The following is a 12,657-nucleotide window of genomic DNA, read 5'->3' as shown; positions in this document are numbered from 1 at the left end:
AGGGAGGAGAGGTTATGTCACTGGAGTCAGGGTTGCTTGTGGGGGGAGATGGGGTGTGGTCTGAATACCGATTATCGGAGGAGAACTAGAGGTTGCTAAAGACTGCAGGAGGATGTAATGTTGGAGGGCGGACAGGTAACAGAGCACACCATGGGAAGAGAGCGGATCTTCACCAGTCAAGGATTGAGAAATCCGGAGACTCTTCTTGATATGTTACCGCCACCAACTGGTAAGGAGTGTGGACCACATGACAAAAAAAACAACAACTATATCCTATTAAACAACTTACACTGTTTAAGAAAATAAAATAAGGCCTCATATCCTCTACTTCCTGAATCTTTTTGTAATAAATCAACAATATCAAATTTCATTTTCATACTACTAAGGTTTCTAATTAACTTATTTCTTTGCATCAAATAATTCCTACAACTCAAAATAGCATGTTCCACTGTCTCATCTTCCCCGCAGTCACATTTCCCTGTCTGATGTTTCCTTATCAGAAATAATGACCTGTTTAGTCCAGTATGTCATAATCATCTCTTCTCTCCTGATTCTTTCTGTTCTTCTCATTTGTAAAATATTCTTTTGAATTTTATACAACCACCTTCCTTTCTTTTCTTCTTCCCATAACTTTTGCCACCTCTCTCTTGTTTTTTGTTTAATTATACTCTTTATTTCTGCTATACTAAAACATTAATATCTATCCTCACCCGATTATTAGTTCTCTCTTTAGCCATTCTGTCTGCCGTTTCATTCCCCTTAACCCCATGATGAGCTGGAACCCAAACAAAATTTACCGTTAGCCCCATCATATTGATTCTGTAAAGTGTTTGTCGTATTTCAATTAATATATCTGGTGTACTATCTGATTTATTATTTTGGAAACTGAATAACGAAGAACTAGAATCTGAGCAAATAATTGATTTTAATGCTCTGACCTCTTCCACCCATTGAACTGCTAACAGCAAAGCCAGCATTTCTCCTGTAGACACCGAGACGCCATCACTGATCCTTTTTCCTACTTTCATTTGAAACTGTGGCACAATAAATGCTATCCCTCCCTACCTTATTAGCTGTATGTTTTGATGCATCTGTGTAGATTTGTATATAGTTATAATATTCATTTAAGTATTCTTGTATTATATATCTATTCATATTGTTACATTTATCTTTGTTGTTCTTTTCTATAAAAGAAAAATCAACCTCAGCATCAGGAAGTATCCAAGGTGGAACTGCAGATAATGGAACTGCCTGACATATATATCCAACTGATTTAAATTAATTTCATTAACTTTAGAGTTATTATCTGTCCAAAGCTCTTTAATTGTTTCTTTTCCTTTTTCCAGCCATGTTTAAGTACTTCTAATGTTAGATGATCATTTCTTTGTCCCTGTAAATCTGACCAATAGTTTAAGGATAATTGATCCCTTCTAAGTTTAAGAGGCATTTCTCCCATTTCAACCTGTAAAGCTGCTGTTGAAGATGTTTTAAAAGCACCGGTACATAATCTTAAAGCCTGATGTTGAATAATATATAACTTATGGAGGTTTGAATCTGTGATGAGTGAAGATTACTGATGGTCAATGAACTATAAAATAAATCTATCAACAGCAAAGAAACTAAAGTGGACATAGCAATAAACCAAGAGAGGATAATACTAATCAAATGAAACTAAATGGAAATGAATGAAGAACAAAATGCAAGAATAAACTAAGAAACTAAAGTAAATACAGAGGAATAAACTGGTATGGCAAGACCTTTCGAGCAATAATTAATACAGAGACTGTATGGCAAGAATAAACAGACACTATTTCCACATAAAAGGTCAAATAATATTGTTGAAGTGCCATGGGTTTGTTGAGACCACATCTAGTACTGAGAATAAATATATCTTACAGACCATAACAGTAAAGAACTGATCACTTTTATGTTTTTAATTAGATTTGATATATTTATTTCTTCAATATCATTTTTCATGTCAGTGTTAATGTCATGAGGCTGATGACTCCATGACACTTTGACTCATTAGGATTTGATTAAGAACCAGATTTGTTCATTGTAATTTCTGTCCAGTAAAACTATTAATCTATAAATCAATAGACAGGTCTATATAAAGATATAATCCATGTTTCTGTCTCATATTTGTATGGCATTAAAAGGATCTGGAACTTTAGTTTTTCCACTGAAAGCTCTGGTTTGCACAATAAATGCCATGTGGGTGAAATTTTATGGATGATACTCTGATGTCCCATTCTCCTGAAGGCAGCACAGAGCTGCACCACCAGAAACTCACAGAAACACTGAAGAGAAGAAGAGCTATGATTAATGTAGTTACAGTTCTAACCATGTTTTAATGTTGCAGCTCAGTCGTTTGCAAATAGTTCAAAGTTTAAACTGGCATGTTGAACAACTTTTATCTGCTCATTTGTGGAATATTTAACAACTAGAAAATGGCAAAGAATAAGAATATATTCTCCACTCTGACTGGCTGCTGTTAGACCTACAGATTTTAACTTGAATGTTCATTACATTTTTCATGGACACCTGTGAAAATATTTTCTATTCCCAGGGCTCTTTTGTTCTCTGGGAAATTATTTTTAATGATAAATACAGAAACAAGAATAAAAATCAAAACATCTACAATAGTGATAGTAATATTAATGATAAAAAATGGTCAGTGTAAAGTAGCCTACAAATTCTTTGGTGGGGGCGGTGAGGGACCTGGATAAAGGCTGGGGGGGCGCTGGGCTGAAAAAGGTTGAGAAACACTGAGCTAGTTGGTAATGTTGCATGTTCTAAAACATTGACTGAAAGGCTCTTATTTAATGTTGAGGGGGTTTTGCCTGTAAGTCAAACCTTTAGGTCTCAGACATTTTACATTTTGTTTTGAGTTGAAATGTACTGAAGTCTTATTTAAGTTTGAGTGTTTAGCTTGTTAATTGTATTGTTGGAAGCCATTGTTTGCACTATTCAAAGACACTTTTTATTAAACTGTGGCAATAGCAACGCTATAGTAAATTTCTATCATAACTAAGTTTCAAGCTCAGGATTTTCTTTACTTTAAGCCCTGCTTTATATTCTCCACCTTGTACTTTGAACAATTTTATGCATATGGTATTGAAGAAAAATGTATTAATCATACTGCATTTTGTATTGCACAACTGATATGTCAGACTTTTTAATAAGCAATATGTGAGTGAAAGCGACATGTGAAACATGCACATTATTCCACGTTGTAAAATGTTTTGTAATTATAGTGCACGTTTTGAAATAAATGCATTTGAGAAAATCATTGCCTTTTTATTAAATGTTTATTTTCCAAATAATTTTTAAAAGTTCAAAACAATAAAGGACCTATTTAATATTAATTACAATTAACTCTTAAGAAGTTAAAGAAGTACTCTGTGAGAGTTAATATTAAGATCTAACACTGAATTAGTGTTAGTAAGTGTTAAATTATTAACTCCAGCAGGTTTGATATTTGACACTTTATAAGAGTTAAGGTACTAACTCTCTAAAGAGTTAACACTTTCTGGTGTGGACCCATATAGACACTTTAAAAGTGTTGAAATCAAATCTGACATAGTTAATTTGGGCCTCCTGGATTTGTTGTGTACGGTGTAATCTTTGTGTTTGAGCTGGGTTTGTTCACAAATACATCATAGCAAATAATAACCAATAATCAGTGGTTGAGTTTAAACTCAGCCATTTAACCTGTGCTCCCTATCACAGACTTCACTAAATCTACATTTAAACACTGTTAGTGATGCTGAGATTCTTAGTACGAGGGGGCCCTAAATCATGACTCTGTCTAAGGTCCCATATTACGTTGGGCCGGCCCTGCATGCACATCTCTGTGCTGGAATCTAACTGGAATCCCACGGTAGTCCTGTATGCCAGTTCACCCCTGCTTTTGGGACATTTTGATATATTTAATTGTAAGTAAGTAGGTAAAATCTATTTATATAGCACCTTTCACAGACATAAAAATCACAAAGTGCTTTACAAAAAAGGAAACACATTAACAATAAAAGAATATAAAATCAGTGAACAAAATTAACCAAAAGCCAGTCTGAAGAGATAAGTCGTGAGACATTTTTTAAATGCGTCAGTTGACTCGGAGCAGCGCATTGATAGAGGGAAAGCGTTCCAGAGCCTCGGGGCCTCCACCTGAAATGCTCTATCACCACGAGTTCTGGGAACCGACAGCAGCATCTGATTATAAGACCTCAGAGTCCTAGACGGACAGAGAGGCTTCAAAAGGTCCAATATATATTTGGGAGCCTCACCATGAAGTGCTTTAAAAGTTAAAACCAACATTTTAAAATGAGTCCTAAAATACACCGGGAGCCAGAGCACAGAGGCCAGAACAGGAGTTTTGTGATCTGTTCTGTGGTTCTAGTTAAAAGCTTGGCTGCAGCGTTGTGCACAGACTGAAGGGAAGCCATGGAGGATTTACTTATCCCCACTAAAAGGCCGTTGCAGTAGTCTGAACCAGAAAAAATAAAAGCATGGACAAACATTTCTAATTCCTTTTGTGATAAAACAGCCCGCAGCTTTGAAATATTTTTTAAATGGTAAAAACAGTTGCGAACCAACAGTTTGCAATGATTGTATAATGACAGAGAACTGTCGAAGAGAACGTCCAGATTTCTGAGGCTATTTTTATTCAAACGGTTTAAAAACTCACGATGCTTCCTGATTTCCGTGATTTTATCACCAGGAGCTACGATAAGCGTTTCAGTCCTGCCTGCATTTAACTGCAGCTGGTTGTCATTCAGCCAGATTTTAATGTCAGACAGTTCAGTCAATTTATACAATTCAGAGGATGGAAATGAACAATATATTTGAATATCGTCAGCATACACATGGTACGAGACGTTACTGTAGAGATTTAAAGTAAAGCCCAGTGGGCTTTAGTACAATAAAAAGAGGTGTGGGCCCAGAACTGAACCCTGGGGCCCCCCACAGGACAGCTGAGCAACATCAGAGTGAACATTGTTCATAAAAACAGGAAAAGGCCTGTTGTTGTTCTGTTGTTCTGGAGGTTGGGTCCAGAACAACAAACACAGTGAAGCTTCCAGAATCAGCTGCCATCAACACTTCACTAGAAACCGGAGATGTGCCGATCAGGTTTTTTCCTGCCGATACCGATCACCCATGAGGGCCGATCACCAATACGATCACATAATTATTATTGTTTTAATCATAAACACTACCGGTTACATTATGTGGAAAAAGGAACCATAAATTAACCTTAATTTAGACAAAAACTTGTTTATAATAACTCCCGGATGACCGAGCTTCTCACCCTATCTCTAAGGGAGAGCCCAGCCACCCTGCGGAGGAAACCCATGTGATGCCCACTGATGTGTGCCCACAAAAATGGAAATAAAAGGGCATGCGTTTCTTTAAATGTATATGGGTTAATGACGATGGGTGCAGTAACGGTGTTTCACCGGTAGGTGGCGCATGGGGATTCTGAGCTGCCTGTTGCTCGGCCGTTTTTCATAAGTTGAGAAATTGGCGTAACACACAGACTGCGTCTCCCGTGTGCTCATTTAAATACTGTTTTTCAGGTGAGGATAACCCTCAATATTTATGTTAAGAAAGTACTTTATTACTTGATACTGTTTGGGGAATGTTTGGGAAAATGTATTAACGTGTTGAGAGAGATAGGATGGGTTTTGTTGTGTTTCGGAGCCAGCAACGGCTGGAGGAGGTAGCCAACGAACCGTGATGCTAGTGGGTTAGCACACTGTAGCGGCAGGAAAGAGCGGGTTAGTGGGGATATGTATGTATGGAGTGAGTGTTGTGCTGTTTTCAGGTTCCATGATTTGTTTGTGTTCTGGACAGTTTTGAGAGGTTTAAGCAATGATTTAGTGCATTCACTTGGTTTGTGTTCAAAAGGTATTTATGCCAGTGCAGTAGCTTAATATACATACCCATGAAATGTCGCCATGTGTGATTAGATATGCATGTAGAGTGCGGTGAATTGAAGGTATATGTTACCATCCATGGAATTGTGACGAAATATGTTTATGATTGAATATGTCTAAATAGACTATAAATACAGTGAATTGCTGAACTCTGAAATGGGATGTATTGATGGTGGAATGAGCTGGTTTGTTAATAAATAAGTTGAGAAATTGGCGTAACACACAGACTGCGTCTCCCGTGTGCTCATTTAAATACTGTTTTTCAGCTTCATCTTCTGCTGCCAACGGGTCCGGAAACCTGGTACCCGTTACAGTTTTGGGGGCTCGTCCGGGATCCTACTCCCTGCCAGACTGGGATGTGGTTCCAGTGATACAGATGCTGTGGACCTCATACATTCCATCGTTCATCTCAGCGGATGAGGAAGGCGTCTTACCCTGTCCACCGGTGAAGGAAAAGACAAAGAGAGAAAGGGCTCCAGGACTTTGAATGGTGTAGTCAACTGTGGGAAAGAAGGAACAGCTATGGCAGACGGTGAGAGGAAAAGCTTGGTGTGGTCCATCAAGAAGGACTTGCTCAACCTACCTGCAGGTGAACTGTTCCAGATTGCCAGGTCAGTGGGTGCGGTTTCAGAGGTGGAGCCACTTCGTTCTGAGTCTGCAGATGAAGAGGATTGTTACGAGTACATCACCAGTTTTATGAGCAGTAAGACTTTGCTAGAGTCTGAGGACACTGGCATGGCTCATTTGTTAGAGCTAAGGGACCTTGTGGATGCAGCCATTCAGGGTCATGCATCTCAGCTACAAGTACAGCGTCCGGATGCCAGGATCACACAAGTTCCTTTTGTAAATCCACAAGGTCATGATGCTGAGTTGAAGGACAGTCAAGTTAAGGGTTTTATTGACCCTGTGGTAACATTTCAAAATGATCTTTTTACTGTAAGTGATGTAAATGCAGATAAACAGGGAATATTGATGGCTAGTGATGTGGGTAGCACTGACATACAGAAACTACTTGCTAGTTGTGAAGAGCTTAGCAAGCAGGTCAGACAGTACATACCCACCACCTCCTCACAGTCTGCATCACATCCACCAGAAAAGTCACAGAGTAAGTCGCAGAACACAGAGAGTAGAGACAAATTAAGCACACCTCTGGTTCAAGACGGTCTGATCTCATTAAGAGATCTCTCCTACCTTCATCGTAGAGAGTTTAAAATACAGGGAGGCCAAATTGGAGACCAGGGGTCGGACATCAACTACAACAACATTTGTCGCCAGATTGATGAAGGATTAAGGGATCAGTTCAGTGACACAGAAATTGTGAGGGCGGTCCTCAGAGTTATCAAACCTGGAAATTTTAAGGAGATGTTAATGAATAAGGACGATTTAACAGTAGTAGAACTTAAAGCCTTTCTACACTCCCATCTTGGTGAGCAAAGCAACACAGAGTTTTTCCAGGAGCTCATGTGTACCAAACAAAGGGACAATGAAACACCACAACAATTCCTGTACAGAGTCATTGGGCTTAAGCAAAAGATCTTATTGGCTTCAAAACACGCTGACACAGATGTTAAGTACAGTCCAAGCACAGTTCAAGACATTTTCATTCATACTGTGTACCAAGGCCTTGGGCACAAGCATGATGATGTTCGCAGAGAACTGAAACCCCTTCTAGCTGACTCATGTGTAACTGACGAAGCAATACTACGACAGATGAGGAAAATAATGAGTGATGAGAATGAAAGACAGAAACGTTTGGGGTCAGCTCATCGCCAGAGACCCACCAATTTACACAGTGTTCAGGCTGAGGCAAATGCCACCCAGTATCCAAGTGCAAAAGAGGGTCTAGGCAGAACACCACAAGTTGATGGGGTCCAACAACTAAAAGAAAAAGTTGAAAAACTCACCACGCTTGTTGAGTCATTACAAAAATTAACTCAACAACAAGCATCTGAACCAAATAATCAGCCACCAAGACATAACAGGGTCAAGCAAAAAGGAAGACGGTATGGCTGCATGAAGTGTCTTGAACAAAACCGTCCTGATTGTACCCATTGTTTTCACTGTGGTGAGGAAGGTCACAAAGCTGTGGGCTGCCTCCAGAAACCCACGCCGTGCCAGGGAAACTGGAGCCGGTCTCTGCCAGGGGACAGACAGTGACCGGGCCCCAACAGTCCCTACATGCAACAGACCAAACTGGTGAGTCTGAACAACAACATGCTGTACCCATCTGTGTACCCACACAAGACCAGGGACCAAAACACCACAAACACAGACAGTCAACCCACTTGACAAGTACAACCAGCCATAACTCATCAAACAGCAAAAGTGACTGTCTAGCCACGCTCATTGGGAGAAAAGCTTTAACCCAGTGTAGTTTAAATGGTTTTGCTGTCACTGCTTTACTAGATACAGGTGCTCAGGTGAGCATGATCGATAAAAGCTGGAAAGACAAATACTTACCAGAAATTATCGTCAAGCCACTCAGTGAAATACTGGATGATGAAGATGACCTAAAAATCTGTGCCATAGATGGGGGTGTTATCCCATATGATGGCTGGTTACCCATTACTGTTAACTTGATGGGAAACACAAATCCTGATCTGTCTATTAATGTTCCTTTCCTTGTCAGTAGTCTTGCCTTGGAAAGACCATTGCTAGGGTTCAATGTTTTGGAGGCAATGATACAAGAGCAGCCTCAGAATCTAGCTCCAACACTCACCAGCTTGGTGTGTAACGCCATTTCCATTCCAGTGGAGAAGGCCGAACTCCTGGTGAATTTTATCCAGACAGACAAGCTTACCATGCAATGGGGACAACTACGAACAGGCAAACAAGACACAGTCATTCCAGCTGGCCAAGTGGCCTGGGTCAAATGTCAGGTTCCATTTGACACCATTTTCCCTGACTCTGTTGTACTGTTTGAACCTGATGATGACAGTATACCCTTAGCTGAACTGGATGTGGGAGCAGGTGTTTTAGAGGTTCACAATCCAAACAGGCCCTATGTGGCTGTACCTGTTGGAAATAATACACAACATACTATCACTGTACCAAGAAAAACTGTTCTTGGCAACATTCATGACATTGATAAGGTGATCTCAGCAAGCTCAGCTGAAGCACCAAACTCAGTGGTGACTGTTAACAGTGCTACTCTAGCACCCACCAATCTCAGTCAGCCTTCATGGCAACCCCCTGTAGACCTCAGCCATCTAGATGAGGCTCAAAGGGCAGTGGTGAATGAGATGCTTTGTGAAGAAGCTGGAGCTTTTGCACGAGACAGCCATGATATTGGGTGTATACCCAGTTTACAAATGTCGATCACCCTCCAAGATCAGATTCCTGTAAGAGCCACCTACTCTTCTATTCCAAAACCTCTCTTTAGAGAAGTGAAAGAGTATGTACAGGAGCTGTTACTTAAAGGCTGGATAGTCAAATCCAAATCTCCGTATGCTGCACCGGTTGTGTGTGTTCGGAAGAAAGATGGCAGCCTGCGGCTATGTATTGATTATCGCCTCTTAAACAAAAAGACAGTGCCTGATCGACACCCACTACCCAGAATAAAAGACTTGACTGACACCCTTGGAGGAAATGCATGGTTTAGTATTCTAGACCAAGGCAAAGCTTACCACCAAGGTTTTGTTGCAGAGGGGTCGCGCCAATTCACCGCCTTTACCACCCCGTGGGGACTCTATGAGTGGGTTCGAATCCCATTTGGGCTTTCGAATGCCCCTGCAACATTTCAGCGGAGTATGGAGGAAATGTTAGGACCACTTCGAGATGAATGCTGCATTCCATATCTAGATGATGTACTCTGCTATTCCAAGTCGTTTATGGAACATGTCGAAGCACTCCGCCAGGTCCTACAGGCTCTCCAGCGTCATGGAGTGAAACTGAGGGGTGAAAAATGTAAACTGTTCAAGTCAGAAGTTCGATATGTGGGTCGTCTTGTGTCTGCAGAAGGGGTCAAAGTAGATCCCCATGATTTGGAAGCAATCCACACACTGACTAAAAAGCAACCAATGACAGTCGGAGAGGTTAGGAGGTTGGCTGGATTTCTCGGCTATTACCGCTCATATATCCAGGATTTTTCCCGGATTGCTAAACCGATCTATGAGCTGCTCCAGAATAAATTGGGTACAGCTCAGACTTCAGCCCGGAGTGGAAAGGCCAAACAACCCCAACTGCCTTCCAGAGCACCAGTTAGCTGGACCACCAAACACCAGGAAGCTCTTGAACAGCTAATTAGTGTCCTAACAAACCCACCTGTCCTGGCATATCCAGATTTTAGTCTACCATTTATCCTACATACCGATGCATCAGACCAGGGGTTGGGAGCCATTTTGTACCAACACCAGAATGAGAAACTGAGAGTGATTGGGTACGGTTCCAGGACACTCACACCAGCCGAACGCAATTACCATCTGCACAGTGGGAAACTGGAGTTTCTTGCTTTGAAATGGGCTGTGTGTGAGAAATTCCGTGATTACCTGTACTATGCCCCTCACTTTACGGTATACACAGACAACAACCCGTTGACCTACATTTTAAGTACAGCCAAACTTAATGCAGTTGGTCATAGGTGGGTGGGTGAACTCTCAGATTTTCGATTTGACATTAAATACCGGCCTGGGAAGTCTAATATCGATGCAGATACTCTGTCTCGTTTTCCTCTCGATATGGAGACGTATGGGAAAACTTGCACTGAAGATTTCCCAGCTGAGGCAGTATGTGCAACATGGGATGGGAGTCAAGCAGCTTGGCGCAAAGATGTAGCATGGGTGGCAGCACTCATTGCTTCTTCCAAAGGTTCTGACCAACAACACCATTCTGATCTCCCGACCATAAGCCACGAGGATCTTGTCAAGGCACAAAGGGAGGATTCAGCCGTAGGCCGGGTCAGAGAAATGAAAGCATCCAACATTACGTTAACCAATGGAATACGTAAAACAGTTGGCAGAGACACTCAGAAATTGCTGCATGAATGGAATAAACTGCGTTTGGAGAACGATCTCCTCTACAGATTTGTGGGAGAGAAAAAACAACTAGTCCTTCCTACCAAGTATCGACCATTAGCCCTGAAATATCTGCACAATGAGATGAGCCATGTGGGCACGGAGAAGGTGCTTCATCTGGCAAGGGACAGGTTTTACTGGCCCTTCATGGCTAGAGAAATAGAAGAACATGTCACTCAAAAGTGTTTGTGCATCAAATCCAAGAAACCTGTCACCTACGACCGGGCACCTATGTGTAGTATCACTTCCAGTTTTCCTCTAGAGCTGGTGTGTATTGATTATCTACACCTAGAAGCCAGCGTGGGAGGGTTTGAATATATATTAGTAGTGATTGATCATTTCACAAGATTTGCTCAAGCATATCCCACAAAAAATAAAAGTGGAAGGACAGCTGCTGAGCTAATGTTCAATGACTTCATTCCTCGGTTTGGATATCCATCAAAGTTGCATCACGACCAAGGTCGCGAATTTGAAAATAAGTTATTCCAAACTCTGCAGCTGTTGTCTGGGGTGAGCCACTCACGAACGACACCATATCATCCCCAAGGGAATCCAGTTGAGAGGCTAAATCGCACCATCCTTCAGATGTTACGGACTTTGACGGATAGTGAAAAACTGCGGTGGAAGGATCACCTTCCGCATGTTGTACATGCATACAATTGTACACGGCACGAGTCAACGGGCTACTCACCCTTTTTCCTTCTTTATGGCCGTCACCCACATCTTCCAGTTGACTTGCTGTTTGGTTTGGCTGGAGACAAAGAGTCAGAAACACCTACAGGATACGCAGAGAAATGGGCAGAGCGGATGTCACAAGCTTACCAGATTGCCAGTAAAAGTAGCTCAAAGGCTAGTGCAAAGGGGAAAGTGACGTACGACAAGAAGACAAAAGGAGTAACTTTGCATCCAGGAGACAGAGTTTTGGTCCGGAACTTCAGTGAACGTGGAGGACCAGGCAAATTGCGGACATACTGGGAGAAAACAGTTTACTTAGTCAAAAGGCAGCTAGCCAACAGCCCAGTGTATATTGTCTGTCCTGAATCAGGAGACCAGAAGAAGACCCGGACGTTGCATCGCAACCTCCTTATGCTGGTCAATGACCTACCTGTGGAAGAGACACTGCACCAAACAAGGTTGGTTCCTGCCAGAAAACAGACCCACAAACCAAGACAGAGAAATGACACAAGAACAGAGACTAAAGAGAGAAATGGTGAAACATCTGATTCAGATGATGACTCTCCCTCAGGATACTGGCTCAGGGCACCAGTACAACCGAGAGCCGAGCAAAGGTGTCTGTACGAGAAACCTTCCTTACCTACGACAACTTTGTCCCAAACTTCTGGGAGGAACCCTGAAACGGTGGGGGATGAAAATCAGACATTGATTGAATATTCACCTGAAGCCATATTGGAATCTCTAAATGATGCATCTGAACAAAACATGGATGAAACCATACCGGTCTCGACCAGACCTGCGGAAGAGGAGGAGATAAACCGATTCGTCGGGCCAGAGCCTGAAAATCAATTTATGATCCCTCCTGCTGGACTTGATCAGACAGAGGTCAGGAGGTCAACACGCAATAGAAGGCCCAGAAATTTCCTCACATATGACTCATTGGGAGAGCCATCAGTACAGTCACATGCAAATCTGAATGCAGTTTTTGCCCACCCAATGCAGTATTCATATTTACCTAGTCCACCACTTGG

The 12,657-nt window shown here is 41.6% G+C and overlaps 1 long non-coding RNA gene across 2 annotated transcripts; it reads right to left on the bottom strand.

Annotated features, from left to right (window-relative positions):
• Window positions 1-5,410: 5,410 nt before the first annotated feature.
• Window positions 5,411-12,395, bottom strand: LOC145549400 (uncharacterized). Of its 2 annotated transcripts, none has more exons than XR_014085360.1 (6): window positions 12,267-12,395; window positions 12,057-12,092; window positions 11,828-11,922; window positions 11,643-11,726; window positions 6,523-6,594; window positions 5,411-6,439 (listed from the first exon to the last, which is right to left on the bottom strand). It is a non-coding gene; the product is annotated as an uncharacterized LOC145549400 (long non-coding RNA). The 2 variants fall into 2 exon arrangements; XR_014085359.1 differs by having other exon boundaries at window positions 5,411-6,374.
• Between the last annotated feature and the right edge of the window lie 262 nt (window positions 12,396-12,657).

This window comes from Poecilia reticulata, chromosome 20 (genome assembly GCF_904066995.2).
Source record: "Poecilia reticulata chromosome 20, P_reticulata-male-v2, whole genome shotgun sequence".
Lineage (NCBI taxonomy): Eukaryota > Metazoa > Chordata > Actinopteri > Cyprinodontiformes > Poeciliidae > Poecilia > Poecilia reticulata.
Note: the sequence above shows the minus strand (reverse complement) of the source record. Positions and strands in the feature narration are given on the sequence as shown.